The 13,579-nt window shown below is 37.3% G+C and overlaps 1 protein-coding gene across 17 annotated transcripts in view; it reads left to right on the forward strand.

Moving 5' to 3' along the window:
* The window catches only part of MBD5 (methyl-CpG binding domain protein 5), a 161,055-nt gene that overhangs the window by 83,979 nt on the left and 63,497 nt on the right, over window positions 1-13,579 (forward strand). For 13 of the 17 annotated variants that reach the window (XM_061363711.1, XM_061363708.1, XM_061363714.1 and 10 more), the window contains 2 exons: window positions 5,723-5,860; window positions 11,390-11,581. The gene's annotated coding sequence lies outside the window, so the exon portion shown is untranslated. Of the gene's footprint in view, window positions 1-5,706; window positions 5,861-11,389; window positions 11,582-13,579 lie in introns of all 17 variants that reach the window. The other 4 variants (XM_061363713.1, XM_061363707.1, XM_061363717.1 and 1 more) reach the window with 2 other exon arrangements.

Below are 13,579 nucleotides of genomic sequence, written 5' to 3' on the forward strand. Positions count from 1 at the left end.
AGCTTGACAGTATTTCACGTGTCCATTTGGCCTTACTGCTACTTGCAGCAGGTGATACATATTTCTGAAAATCAGAGCAATGTTTGATGATGTAGTACCATGGTCCTTAGAAATGCCTTAAAAACAGACTACATAAAATCTGTCAAAGCTTTTTGAAAAATTGTTCGATCCTAGGCTAAATGTTTAGAGAATTTTGCTGTCTATGATATTTTTAAAATGATAAAACAGATTCAAATACTAGGCCATTTTATATAAATATAGACTCAATAAAGATCCCATGCGAATTGTATTAAACTCAGTGGGAAACCATCTATTAACCTTAGTAAGAATAAAATTAGAATTCCAGAAACTGAATTCTGCTTCAGGAGTGCTGTGTCAGGAGATTATTAAAATACCATTCTGATGTGAATTACTATCCTGATATGAATTACCATAAATAATATACCATACATCAATGAATTGGACAATTAGTAGTACTAGTTAGTAGCAATGTCAGTTTGAAAGAGTTGCTTACAGGAAACACAGTGATGAGTATTCCTCGATAGTGAAGAAGGCAGCCTTCATGGTACATGCTGGGTAATGAAATGAAATTCCTTTGCTCTGTGTATTAATTTTGAACTTTCTCAGTTTTTGCAGTTTCAGGGGGGATACTTGCTGTAGTACACTTGCCCAGGCTTTTCTGTAGCGTAACAAAATTCAACACTTTGTAAGGCGCTGCAGAGATAATGCAGGTAATGAAATCTGTGTGTAAGATAAGTTTAGTTATCTTTTTATTGGGAGATTAATACCTATAGAGGGATGATAGAAGCAAAGAATATGGGAAGTGTGAATGCTACAGTGATGAATTTGGTCACATCAGTGAATAAGCAAAAGGTAAAGCTCAGCATGTTAAAACTGTGGGTACTGCATTCAGTAGGGGTTAATGCTAGTCTCTGACTAGCTTTATTTCCCCCTTAAAAAGCTTTTTTTTCTCAGCTTCTCTAAGAATTTCCAGTTATCTTACCCTGGAGCAGTAACGACAAATAAAGCTTTTATGCGTGGTGTGTTCATGTACCTATGTGGGGTGATTCTTTTCTATGCGAACTTCCATGGGCAATATAATATTTCAGATTTAGGAGATAACAGGTTCCTGTGCCACCACCATTGATTATAGCCTGAGTGCAGACCAGAAGAAAGAAGAGTCTGTTCTGGGCACCAGTCATTGAGTCCTCCTCCTGTCAGCTACCATGGCAGCATTTGGCCTTTGTGAGAGTTGAGAATAATCAAGATTTGACAGTTATGGAAAATTGTGCCAACAAGTTTCGAATAAGAAATAACACAGAAGTTTGTTGTTTTCTTTTTGGATGATTTGATTTTAAACAATGGTCTAATGTCACTTTTAGAAGAAGACACGTTTCTTATGTGATGATGTAGTATCACGAAGCAGAAATATAAACTGTTAGTGTGTGTGCTGCATTAAACTTCTTCCCTTATGAGTTTGAAGCTTGGGATATTAAAGTCCAGGTATCCTTTTCTTCCGCTCCTAACGATGTTGGTATACTTATTCCAGTATCTGTACGGTGCTTCAGCTGCTTGCACCATGTACTCAGAGGAATGGAATAACTTTGCAGTTTTGGTGTCAACACAAATACGTTTAATATAAAATAATTTGAATCAGAATATAAAAATGGTTACATTCTGATGGGTTGAGTTAGTTCTTGTGTAAGAAAGAAGTGTTCTAGCACTAGCATGAGGTGGAAGCACTCAAGCAGCCAGAGAGTCAGCAGGGAAGCTGAGCAGGACAGAGTGATTCAGCCATTTTCAGGAGAGTATGTCTATTTACATTAATTTAAAGAGAATGCACATAACACTTGTTATTCACCCTTAGGCAATTTGTAAATATGGTTTGGAGACTCTGCTGCTGCAAATTGTATCTATTGGAAAATACAGGAGAGGTTAAAAGTCATAATCCAGGACTACTGTCCCCGAGGTCAGTGTGATAGTTTCTGATGTCAAGGTATGATGCAAAAAGAGAAGTGAAGCTGTGTAAAAATTCCTTCTTTTCATGTGTTGGGGGAAAAAACGGAAGACGTTTTGCATTTGATGATAGTGGAAACAACATTCCTATCGAGAAAGAGTTGACTGATTCATTTATATATTTCTTTTTTAGTGTAGGACTATTAGGAAGTTTTGTCACAGCTCTTTTTGAAGTTGATGAGAGCTGAGTTTGCGCTTGGTTAAGTGGGGATCCGTGAGGTGGGACAGCAGTTGTTTCTCTCTCCTGTTGGGGCTATTTTATCAAATTATTATGTGTTCACTTTTGAGTATTTATATTTTTTATATTAAGGCTTTATGTTAGCTATAGAAATCAAAAAGAAAATGGATTAATATTGTCCTCCCTAGGATGGCTGTTCTCATAGCTGACTCTCATGCAGCTTTTGAAATAGCACTGTGTTTCAGGTAGAGACAGCCACAGAAAGAAATTCAGTTATTGGTTAGTTTACAATAGTAATGACTACATTTTTTTACTGATTCATTCTTTTGCACCTTTACCAACATTTGTTTAGGAAGGAAACGTAAAAAAAGACAAATTGGTGTTATACAGAACAAAAATTATTTATCATCTGAGTTCTCAGCAGTTTTGCAGTTATCTCTATATTAAATTAAAGATCAGTGAAGGAGAAAAGTAGATTACATTTTCATTGTGAGCTAGAAAATAGAAATGCATGTACAACAGGTATGCAAAGTAGCTAATGGAAACCAAATTTTTAAAAGGCTGTGTTACAGACAAATGAAAGTAATTTTTAAATTATTCATTAATTTCTTAATTCAAAGATGTTTTCACAAAACCAGAATAAATTGCAATGCATGATTATTTGAGAGAACCTTTAGTTTCCATACCTTAGAGGTCCAAATCTTGAGTATTAACTTGATCAAAATATCAGGAACAAGGAAGCGAAAAATATATTACTGTTTAATGTACGAAATACAGGCAAAGGCTTGCCATAGCAACTGGCAGTTAGGTGAGACAGGTGCTGTGGTACATGGGTTTGCACTGTGCTTATCTATTACCCAGGATTTCACATGGGAGGGATTTTCTTAATAGTTGGAAACTGATCTATTTGTCAATTTGATTGTTTTTGTTCAATTTTTAAATTGCTGGGTGAAGATTGCATGTGTGCTGTTCCTGAATAGCAGCATGTTCCTTTCCTGTCAAAACCAAGGCTTTTTATAAAATAAAAGTCTTTTCATGGGTGTAAGATACGTTATTAGTACTTGTCACGTTCTTTATGAAAGTATCAGGTACATGGGATTTATAGGATTGAGACTGTTGACTAAATTGATGTGTCTGATTTTCTCCTCTTGCAAATTAAAGCTCTGTTTTTTTTCTCCTGTAAGTGGAGGCAAAAAAGTAGCTGGTGTCCCTTCTTACATCTTCTCCACTCAAAGCTACATCCACTCAAATGACACCATTGCCAAATCTGTGAAAAACGTTAGTATCTTGGCCTTACAGCTATGTATCACGCACATAAAACAAATATGTTAGTGTGTTAGCCTTATAGCTGTATATCACATAAGTAAAAAAAATGTGTTAGTATGTTAACCTTATAGCTAATTTTTGAACTGGCTTTTCTTTAAGACCTGTCTGTTGTTACTGTATTTCACAGAAATACAATTTTTTTGTAGCTTTAATGTTTTTCACTTGCTTTCTTGTGTTGTTAGGCAGTTAAAATGCATTTTTTAAGTTATATTAATATGGCCAACTTGTTGCCATACAAAAGAAGAGTACACTTAGAAAAGGCCATATGTTCATGCAAAGGTAGTCTTGGAAGGTAGGATATTTGCTTTTTTTCTTATGCCATCTGTTATGTTTTAACTTCATTTTCTCCAGATACCATGTCAGATAAATATTCAGATAATAGATCTGAATTAGAATCAGGAATAAGGAAGCAAGATTATTATTTCCAACGGCTTTGTCATGGTTTAACCCCAGCTGGCAACTGAGCCCCATGCAGTTGCTTGCTCTCTCTTCCCTGGTGGGGTGCAGAGAGAATCAGAAGGGTAAAAAGGAGAAAACTCATGGGTTGAGATAAAGACTTTAATAAGAAAAGCAAAAGTTGCACATGCACGCAAAGCAAACCAAGGAATTCATTCACCCCTTCCCACAGTCAGGTAGGTGCTCAGCCATCTCCAGGAGATCAGGGCTACATCACGTGTAATGGTGACTTGGGAAGACAAATGCCATCACTCCAGATGACCCTCTTCTTTCTTTCTTCAGCTTTGCATGCTGAGCATATGGTCATATGCTCATATGGTCTAGAATATTTCCTGGGTTAGTCAGGATCAGCTGTGCCAGCTGTATCTCCTCCCAACCCCTTGTGGTCCCCCAATCTCCCTGCTGGTGGTGTGGGGAGCAGAAAAGGCCTTGGCTCTGTGTAAGCACTGCTCAGCAATAACTAAAAAATCCCTATATTGTCAGCAGTTTCCAGCACAAATCCAAAACATAACCCATACCAGCTACTACGAAGAAAAGTCTGCTCCAGCCAAAACCAGCACAAGCTTTATGATTACTTTAGTCAGATGCATAAACCAGGCTTTTTTGGACATGCCTAACTGCTCTTTGATATTATAACAGTTAAAATTCAGAATTAGGATCGTACATTTTGACTATGTAGACAGCTAAATATTACTTTTATTTAAACAATGAAATATACTGAATTCCTCATATGAAAACAGGAGATGAAAAGATATTTGCAATACTGCAGTGCTCTAAAATAAAATAAGTGAGCAAACATATTGAATTTCCCCAAGCAGTTTGGACTGGCATGAGCCAAATTCACTGCTGCTGTTTCCACTTGGAGTTACTCATTCAGGTATATGTGCCACTTCTTCCTAAGCATCTAGGCCAGCACAAGCATTCTTCCAGCCACAGAGATTAGGGAACTGATCTAGGTTAAGACTAATCAGTAGATATACACAAATCTGCTCCCTTATCTGATCCACTGGTCCACATCCAGTGGTTGGTTGTTGGTTGCTGCGGAGGAGGAGTGGCATTAACCAGCAGCTCCTGTCCTCAAGCAGGAGGAGCCTTTAAGTAGAGCATTGAGTTGTTCCCTCTAACAAGTCTAAAATCTACTTTCAGTGGTATCTAAGATACTTTGGGGGTTTATGCTAATTTTTATATATGAATATGTTTGTGAGTGTATATATAGAGAAAGGTGTGTATAGAAACTAGATGTCAATAAGCAAAACTGTGCACCTTTTTTACAGTTTTGGTTCTCTGAAGTTTTATGGTAGATATTTTCAAGAATATCTCTTTTTACAAGTCTTTTTATCCTTCTCCAGCTGTGTGGGTTCTATTCCTATAGCCTTAAATTCTGTAGAATGGTGAAGCAGTGGAGGGATATGGCCATTGCCCTTGTACGGTAGGGTTTTCTTCTGATCTTGTGTTTATGGTCAATGAAGAAAGATTCTTCTAGAGGACAGTTCAGAATACAACTGTATGTAGGGTCAGATTAGATTAATTTATTTTAAGTCATACTTTGGACTCTGCCTTTCTTTGCTGACTGCTGAGAGCACCGAAGTAAACTCACCACTTTTGTTCAATGTTTGCTTTTCTGAAAGCACCCGTTATTTTTGTGTAGCGAAGCAATCCGATAGAAAAGCCATGGAGTCTATGAGAAGTGCAGGTATCAATAGCTTGTCTTTTTGCAAATCTTATTTTAGATTTATTTCATTGCAGGAAGAAGAGGCTTTATCACAACCAAACAGGAAAAGAAACATACAGACTTGAGGAAATAGTACTTCTCTAATTCTTTTGAAAAGTTCAGAGATTCACCAGAATTTGGTGGATTACCTCCACCGGTCTTCCTGATTTGAGGTAGGTGAATTCTCCCTTTACCACTCTCTTTCTTCCTGTCACATGTATACGGATAGTAAACACATATATGAACAGTAAGCACAGTGATTTCAGATCAGATGTTTTAAAAATTTTTTCTATTTTCTTTGATGTGTCAAGAAATAATGGACTTTACTAGACTGGTGGTGCAGGCAGCATTCTTTATCTGATGGTAATGTGGTGCCACCACTAGAAATTAATGATACCATGTTCATTTTTAGTATTATGGATGACAGTGCAATTACTAAATATAAGCTTGTGTGACTTTTGCACTTACGAAAATTAAAATAGCAATTATTAAAAATAAAATCAGACAAAATCAGACCAGATCCTTGTAAATGGGTCCCAAAGCTTTTGCTGTTTTTTTCCAGCATGAAGCCCATGGCTCTGAGTTGGTATTAACTCTTTTGGGAGAGTGTTTTTCAGTGATGCCACTGAGTAAAAGGGAGAATAACCTGAGAAACAGCCAGTAATAAAGTTGATTGCTTTAGGAAAAATATATTTAAAACCTTCCTGAATTAAAAAAGGGACTGGTGGGCTGCCATTCTCTTTCTGTACTCATTTGTGACAGTGCACAATTGAAAAGTTGTTGTGTTTGTTTCTCTTTATGGAAAATCACTTTTTTCTGTTTGTTGGGGGTTTTGTTTTGGTTTTCTGGTTGTGTTTTGGGGGTTTTTATTTTATTTTTTTGTTTGGTTGGTTATTTGTTGTTTTTTTTTTCTTCTGGAAAGTAGAGTATATTTAATTTTAGCTATATCAAATACCACAGTTGGAAAGATATTGTGTGTATTTTAAGAGATTAGATGAGGACAGGACTTTTTTAATCTGTTAGCACAGACTTGTTATGTAAATAGAAAACTCACAAAGAGAGCGAGACAGCACATGCACTGAAAAAACAGATGTCTCTTCCCAAGAATTACGTTTACCGTTAGATTCCTGCAGCTTGCTGAGAACTCTTCTGGGAAGTTTATTGTTACGAATATGTATGCAATCAAAAGATAAATATATTGCAGTCACTGTGTACGCCCCGTGCACTTTCTGAAGTATAATGTGGTCTTGTCACGAATGATGCAGTGCTGTTGAATTACACCTAGAACAGTCTGTGACAATCGTCTTTATACGTTAAAGAGCAGACTTCCGAAGTATGAGCGTGTTTTTTCAATGTCAAGTGTCCATTTTTTAGTTGAAGAAAAACAAAACAAGTGTTCGACACTGTCCCACACAACATCCTTGTCTCTAAATTGGAGCTACATCAATTTGGTAGATGGACCACTCAGTGGATAAAGAACTGGCTGGATGGCTGCATGCAAAGAGTTGTGGTCAATGGCTCAATGTCCGTCTGGAGACCAGTAATGAGTGGTGTCCGTTAGGGATCGGTGTTAGAACTAGTCTTGTTCAACATCTTTGTTGCTGACATGGACAGTGGGATTGAGTGCGCCCTCAGCAAGTTTGCCGATGACACCAACCTGTGTGGTTCGGTTGATACGCTGGAGGGAAGGAATGCCATCCAGAGGGACCTTGACACGCTTGAGCTGGGCTGATGCCAGCCTCATGAAGTTTAACCATGCCAAGTGCAAGGTCCTACACCTGGGTCGGAGCAATCCCAGACACAGCTACAGGTTGGGCAGAGAAGAGAGTCAGAGCAGCCTTACGGAGAAGGACTTGGGGTTGCTAGTCAATGAGAAACTGAACATGAGCCAGCTTCAATGTGCGCTCACAGTCCAGAAAGCCAACCGTATCCTGGGCTGCATCAAAAGGAGCATGACCAGCAGGTCGAAGGAGGTGATCCTGCCACTCTACTCTGCTCGCGTGAGACCTCACTTGGAGTATTGTGTGCTGTTCTGGTGTCCTCAACATAAAAAGGACATGGAACTGTTGGAACAAGTCCAGAGGAGGGCCACAAGAATGATCGGGGGACTGGAGCACTTCCCATATGAAGATAGGCTGAGAAAGTTGGGGCTGTTCAGCCTGGAGAAGAGAGGGCTGCGTGGAGACCTCATAGCAGCCTTCCAATATTTGAAGGGGGCCTACAAGGATGCTGAGGAGGAGCTCTTCATCAGGGACTGTAGTGGTAGGACAAGGGGTAATGGGTTAAAACTTAAACAGGGGAAGTTTAGATTGGATATAAGGAGGAAGTTCTTTCCTGTTGGGGTGGTGAGGCACTGGAATGGGTTGCCCCGGGATGTTGTGAATGCCCCATCCCTGGCAGTTTTCAAGGCCAGGTTAGATGAAACCTTGGGTGACATGGTTTAGTATGAAGTGTCCCTGCCCGTGGCAGGGGGATTGGAACTAGATAGTCTTAAGGTCCTTTCCAACCCTAACTACTCTATGATTCTTTGATTGTATGAGAAAAACTTCCTTTGGAGGTTTTTTCCAAACACTTATTTTTAATTCTTTCTCACAAAAACTGGCAGCTCCTACTAAAGGAAGATAGGAGGACTAGTTAAAAGGAGAATGAATCAGACTTTCTGGAGGGGAGAAATAACTCAGAACTGACTGAATTAGCCATAAAAATTCTCTTGCTCACCACATGGAAGCCTTTTGATTATCACCAGTAGTCTATGCTAAGTATTTATCAAACTGTATTCCATAGCTCGTTATCCATCTCTGACTCTCCTATTTTGATGCTAGTACATTTGTCAATGGCATTTGCGTAATTAAGTTAATATCACTTTTTTCAGCAGAAATTTTAATTCCATCTTTGCTTATACATTTCCATAAGCTCAGTATGGACAATTTTTGTCATTAATTTATTGTTGCTATTTTATTTAGATATAAGTTAAAAATCAGGGTTTTCATTTGAATTCATTTTAATAATGCTTTTCTATAGATTTCTTGAGGCCTTTATTGAAGCTTCTTTAACTGATGCTACTTCAAGCCTTAATACTGCCCATACGACCTAGGTATTTTAAGCCCTAATATGACTTGGGTTTCCTTCTTAGGTTATTTCATCCACCTATTGAAATTGTTTCAAGTAAATCAGTTTTACAGCGTTTGCTGCAATTAGCATGATATACTCAAGGGAAGTTCTTCATAAAAATGTCTCATCAATACTTTTCAATGTGTTTAAACATTAATAAATAATTTTACATGAAAAATGTAATATCCATGGTGAAATTACAATCTGAAATCTATTTGTATGTAAATTCTTTAATGGTAAGTTATACCATGTGACTGGGTTTTTTACTGTAAAGATAAGCTATGTTGTGAAGCCATGGATTCTTATTTTTCTAATTTTATGAATAACCTCCATAAAAATATTAATTCTTTGCAATATTTCATGCAGCTTATATACAGCAGAAACAAGTTTAAATTTTCTGTCATTTCTACAAATTAAGAAGTTGTCATGCTTTAAGTTACACTGTTTAGATGGTTGATTTTAAGATCTAGAATTTCTGGAGTAATTTAGCAAACATTGGCATTCAGTTTCTTGATAAGCTGAAGCTAGTAGCTAAGGTAGGAGCCCAAACTTGTGAGTTCTGTGAAGGCTTCATGGGATAAAGTCTGGTGCATCTCATACTTCATGAGATTTGTATCATTCTCCTTTCACAGTATGTCTGACTTTGTCGTGAGTAGCCTTTACTGAAGCTCTATCCATTGAATACCCCAGTTTTCACCTGCAGTAATTGTTTTTCAGTCATATATATTCAGTATTTTTATCCCTGTAACTCCTTGAATTTATAAACTGATAGTTCTATTTGTTCAACAAAGTTATTTAACCCTTTCAACTAAGGGAAAGAGAATTTATTTTTCCAGTAGCCAGAATCTTAATTTTGTTAATGTATGTTTTATTATTTATTTTAATAATATCTGTAGACTGGATGTACTTTGTTGGTATCCTAGATACATAAAAAGCATTCAGTATTAAGAGCAGGTAAGCCGGTAATGTTAATACGCTAAATGTATAGTGCTCAAACATGGAAGCTGTTTAGTGTCCTAGTCTTCAAGAAAATCTAAACACATACTCAATATTGGGGAATAATTTTCAAAGTTATATTGATTGGGGAAGAACTTTAGCAAGTTTTTCTTCTAAGCAGTTCGCATATACATAAACTGTCTACTGAAAGGTCGTCTGGGTTGGTAAATGGCGTCTGAAACCACCAAGACACTCTTGTACCCATTTTTACAAAATGCTGTGCCTCAATTTTGCCCTTAAATAGGGAGTAAGCTGGTCAACTGATAACTCGTTAAATTAATGGTACTCATAAAGTTCGTAAAAGCCAAAACCAGGTGTCCGTCAAGAAAGCTGAAAGGTTCTGCTTATAAACTAAATGAAGGTATTTTAATAATCATAGTGAGTACTGTGTTTGTTATTTGCAACCAGTATACTTTATGTGACTTTGTGCTTATACCCTTTTTGTCTAGCTTATCTGAAATTTTTCATTCACATTTTGTATCAGTGAGTTTTCTGTTACAGGAGAAGGCTTGAACAACAACCAAGACCTTTACTATGATGACACATAGCTTTAGAAGAGATTCCGAATATGTGATCTGGAAATCATAACAAATTAATTAGACTTACTGTAGGATTCAAAAAGCATTGACTGGTTCTGTGGTGTCAATCAAATATTTATTCTTTAAAAAAAAAAAGAAAAATACACAGTCATACTGAATTTGTTAAAATGTGTATTTCTAATCCCTCAGGCTTTCAGATACAATGTTTTAATGCTTACATTAACACTATTGAATACACCTTTAACCTAATGAGTTTCAATCCATTTCACCTCTGAAAGAACTAATTAATTGACTTAAAGTCCTGCAAACACTGTTCACTTCTTTCAGTGTTAGGGAAATTGAAACTGGCACAATCAAAGCCTAACTAACTCTTAAGCCATGGGGGTACTGCAGGGCCATTTTGGTGGTAATTATGAAGGTAATGTCTCAGTACAGGCAGATGTTATGGAATAACCCAAATTCTGGTTCATCTGCCATTTCCAATATGATAGCTCTTCAGACCTAGATTTTTTTCCTTTTTAGTTGAATGTTTTTAGCATGAATCAGTACAACTCAAGTTGTCTGAAGACACAACCTTTTTTGTATGTATAGTAGTTCATAGAACTAGGCAGGGACGCCTTCCACTAGACCAGGTTGCTCACCCCCTGTCCAGCCTGGCCTTGAACACTGCATGTGTTGGGGATGGGGCAGCCACAGCTTCTTTGGGCAACCTGTGCCAGTGTCTCACCACCCTCACAGGGAAGAACTTGCTAATACCTAATCTAAATCTGCCCTCTGCTAATTTAAAGGCATTAAACTTCCATCATAAGAATCCATATACTTATACTTACAGAAATCTTCTGTTTCTTCTGGACAATGAACCACCATAATGTAGTAAAAGGTATCTTTTTTTTTTTATCATTTCTAGTCACAGCCATCCTACCTTTCTTTAAAAGCAAATAATGCGACAGTTTATAGTACAAGGTAATTGGATTAGGGTTTACAAAGCAGTCAGGAAAAGTGAAATAAAAACGTTTGGCTCATTCTTTAATTTAAATAATGCAACTGTCTCAACAGATGTAACGTGGGGTGCAAGAGTGCCTCAGATGAGGGCTGTAGTAAAACGAGGATCCAGCCTCAATGGAAATAGCCTATTATCGAGATCTAACCAGGAAACTATCTAAAGCAAAGGTGAAAGTGCATCAAGAAATTTAAGAAGCCAGAAGATCCCAAAGATATCTAGAAGCAAGACTATGAGGAGTAATGTAGGTAAGTATTCAAAAGTAAATCAATGCATTTATTAAGCTGGGCAACTTTTAGTTTTATTTTGATAGTTTTATGCAGTGGTAGTAAAGCTTATTACAAGATGCACTTCAAGTATAATACAAAAGATCTGAGCTGATATTAAAGTAAACAGAAGAGTAGCAGACATCTTCAACATCTAATGGTGCTGAAGTAGAAAAGTAAACAATTTAGCAATTCATATCTTTGTGCAAGATAGACAGCGCACCCATACATGGACCTTTTTGATAAGAGAACAAAGAAAAAAGCATTCTTGACCTAGATTTAACAGATTGTATTGAAACAGCATATGAAACACAGTATTTTAATGGTTAGAAAATTACCGTTTTGTGACAGTGTGATTCATACGGAGTATTAGTCATAATTGGTAGTAATATATTTTGACATAATTAAACAACAGAATTCCAGTTATCTGTATCGGAAAATATGCAGCACCATTCTTGACCTAGATTATATTGCAGTAGCAAAGTGGAGCTGCCTTGCCCAAAGATGAAGCCAGAACTTTACAGTAAAATAGAAAATGAAATGCTCTTATTCTTTGCATTTTCATAATCAAAATATAAGGTTATACCATGTCAACAGCCAGCAGATGGAGAAAAAGAATGTCCTAGGGAGCTCAAAGAACACACTAGAAAACTGAGCTATAAATACCAAGCTAATTCCATAGCTTTAAGATTTCTCCAAAGCTTTTTTAAATCCCTCCAGAAAAGACTGAAGAGATCTTTAATCTGAAGTGCCCCAGTTGAAGAAATGCGTACCTTTTTATTTTTAAATAAAATTACATTAATTTACAATAGATAGTTTGGCCATCTTAATGAATCAGCATAGTATGTGTGCAGTGTTTGTTGCATCAAAATAAGGTTTTTAAAAACATCGGTGCATTCTCATTCTTATCAGTACTTTCTTCAGAGAAAATACAGAATTTGCTCTGATCACCTCTGAACTGGTACGTATAGTGTGCCCACAGAATACTTGATGTACACAACTCATGTTGAATCTTTATTTTTTTAGAGAGCTGTCCTTTTTGGTAGAGAGAGCTAACAGAAGAGCCATCTTCTTTGGTAGGATATTAGGAAAATTTGGAAGATCTTTTGGTATTTTTTTCTTTGCGTTTGTAAATCGTACCTATGCAACCTAACGCTGTGGCTATATTTAGAAATACGTGTTTTTTCTGTGTTCCAATCTAAATTCCCGAGAACAGGCTCTCAGGTTTCATGGCATTCCAACAAGGATGTTACTCTGTTGTAATTGAATTTGGGGAATCTGCAATATGAACAGGTTCCAGGACAAGTGTCTGTAAGAAAACCTGGCTTATGAGATAATTGAATTGCTGAATTCTTTCTCCATAATGTTGGATGAGAAGATATATATGCTTGTATTACTGAGCACTCTGTAATGTTTCCTCTTGAAGTCAGCAAACCCAGTAGCTGATGGTGTCATGAGACAGTAATCACTGAGTGATATTGGTTGGAAGAGATACCTGGAAGTCACACAGGATGGCTGAGGTTGAAAGAAACCTTGGGAAGTCATGTTGTCCAACCTTCCTGGTGAAGCACAGTTACCTAGAGGAAGTTTCCCAAGATCATGTCAGACAGTTTTTCAATATGTTCATAGATGGAGACTCTGCCACGTGCAGGCAACCTGTGCCAGTTCTCTCATCCTCCCAGTAAAAATGTGTTTCTTAATGTTCACAGAAACTCCTGTGTTTCCATCTGTGCCCATTACCTCTTGTCCTGTTACTGAACACCACTGAAAAGAGCCTGGCCCTCTGTTATTTGCACCCTTCTTTCAGGTATTCATGTGTTGAAAAGATCCTGCCAGATCCTTGATTTTCCTAGTATTTCCTAAAACTTTCCATGTTGCACGTGTGACTGCTGCTCATCCATTGACTGTGGATGTCAGAGGAGGTTCTCGCTCCATCTTCTGCTTAACCACATGATAGCTAGATGGAGACAGCAGTAAGAG

The sequence above is a fragment of the Neopsephotus bourkii genome, unplaced genomic scaffold (assembly GCF_033783945.1).
Source record: "Neopsephotus bourkii isolate Nb327-2 ecotype Australia unplaced genomic scaffold, CSIRO-AGI_Nbou_v1 NB_1181, whole genome shotgun sequence".
NCBI lineage: Eukaryota > Metazoa > Chordata > Aves > Psittaciformes > Psittacidae > Neopsephotus > Neopsephotus bourkii.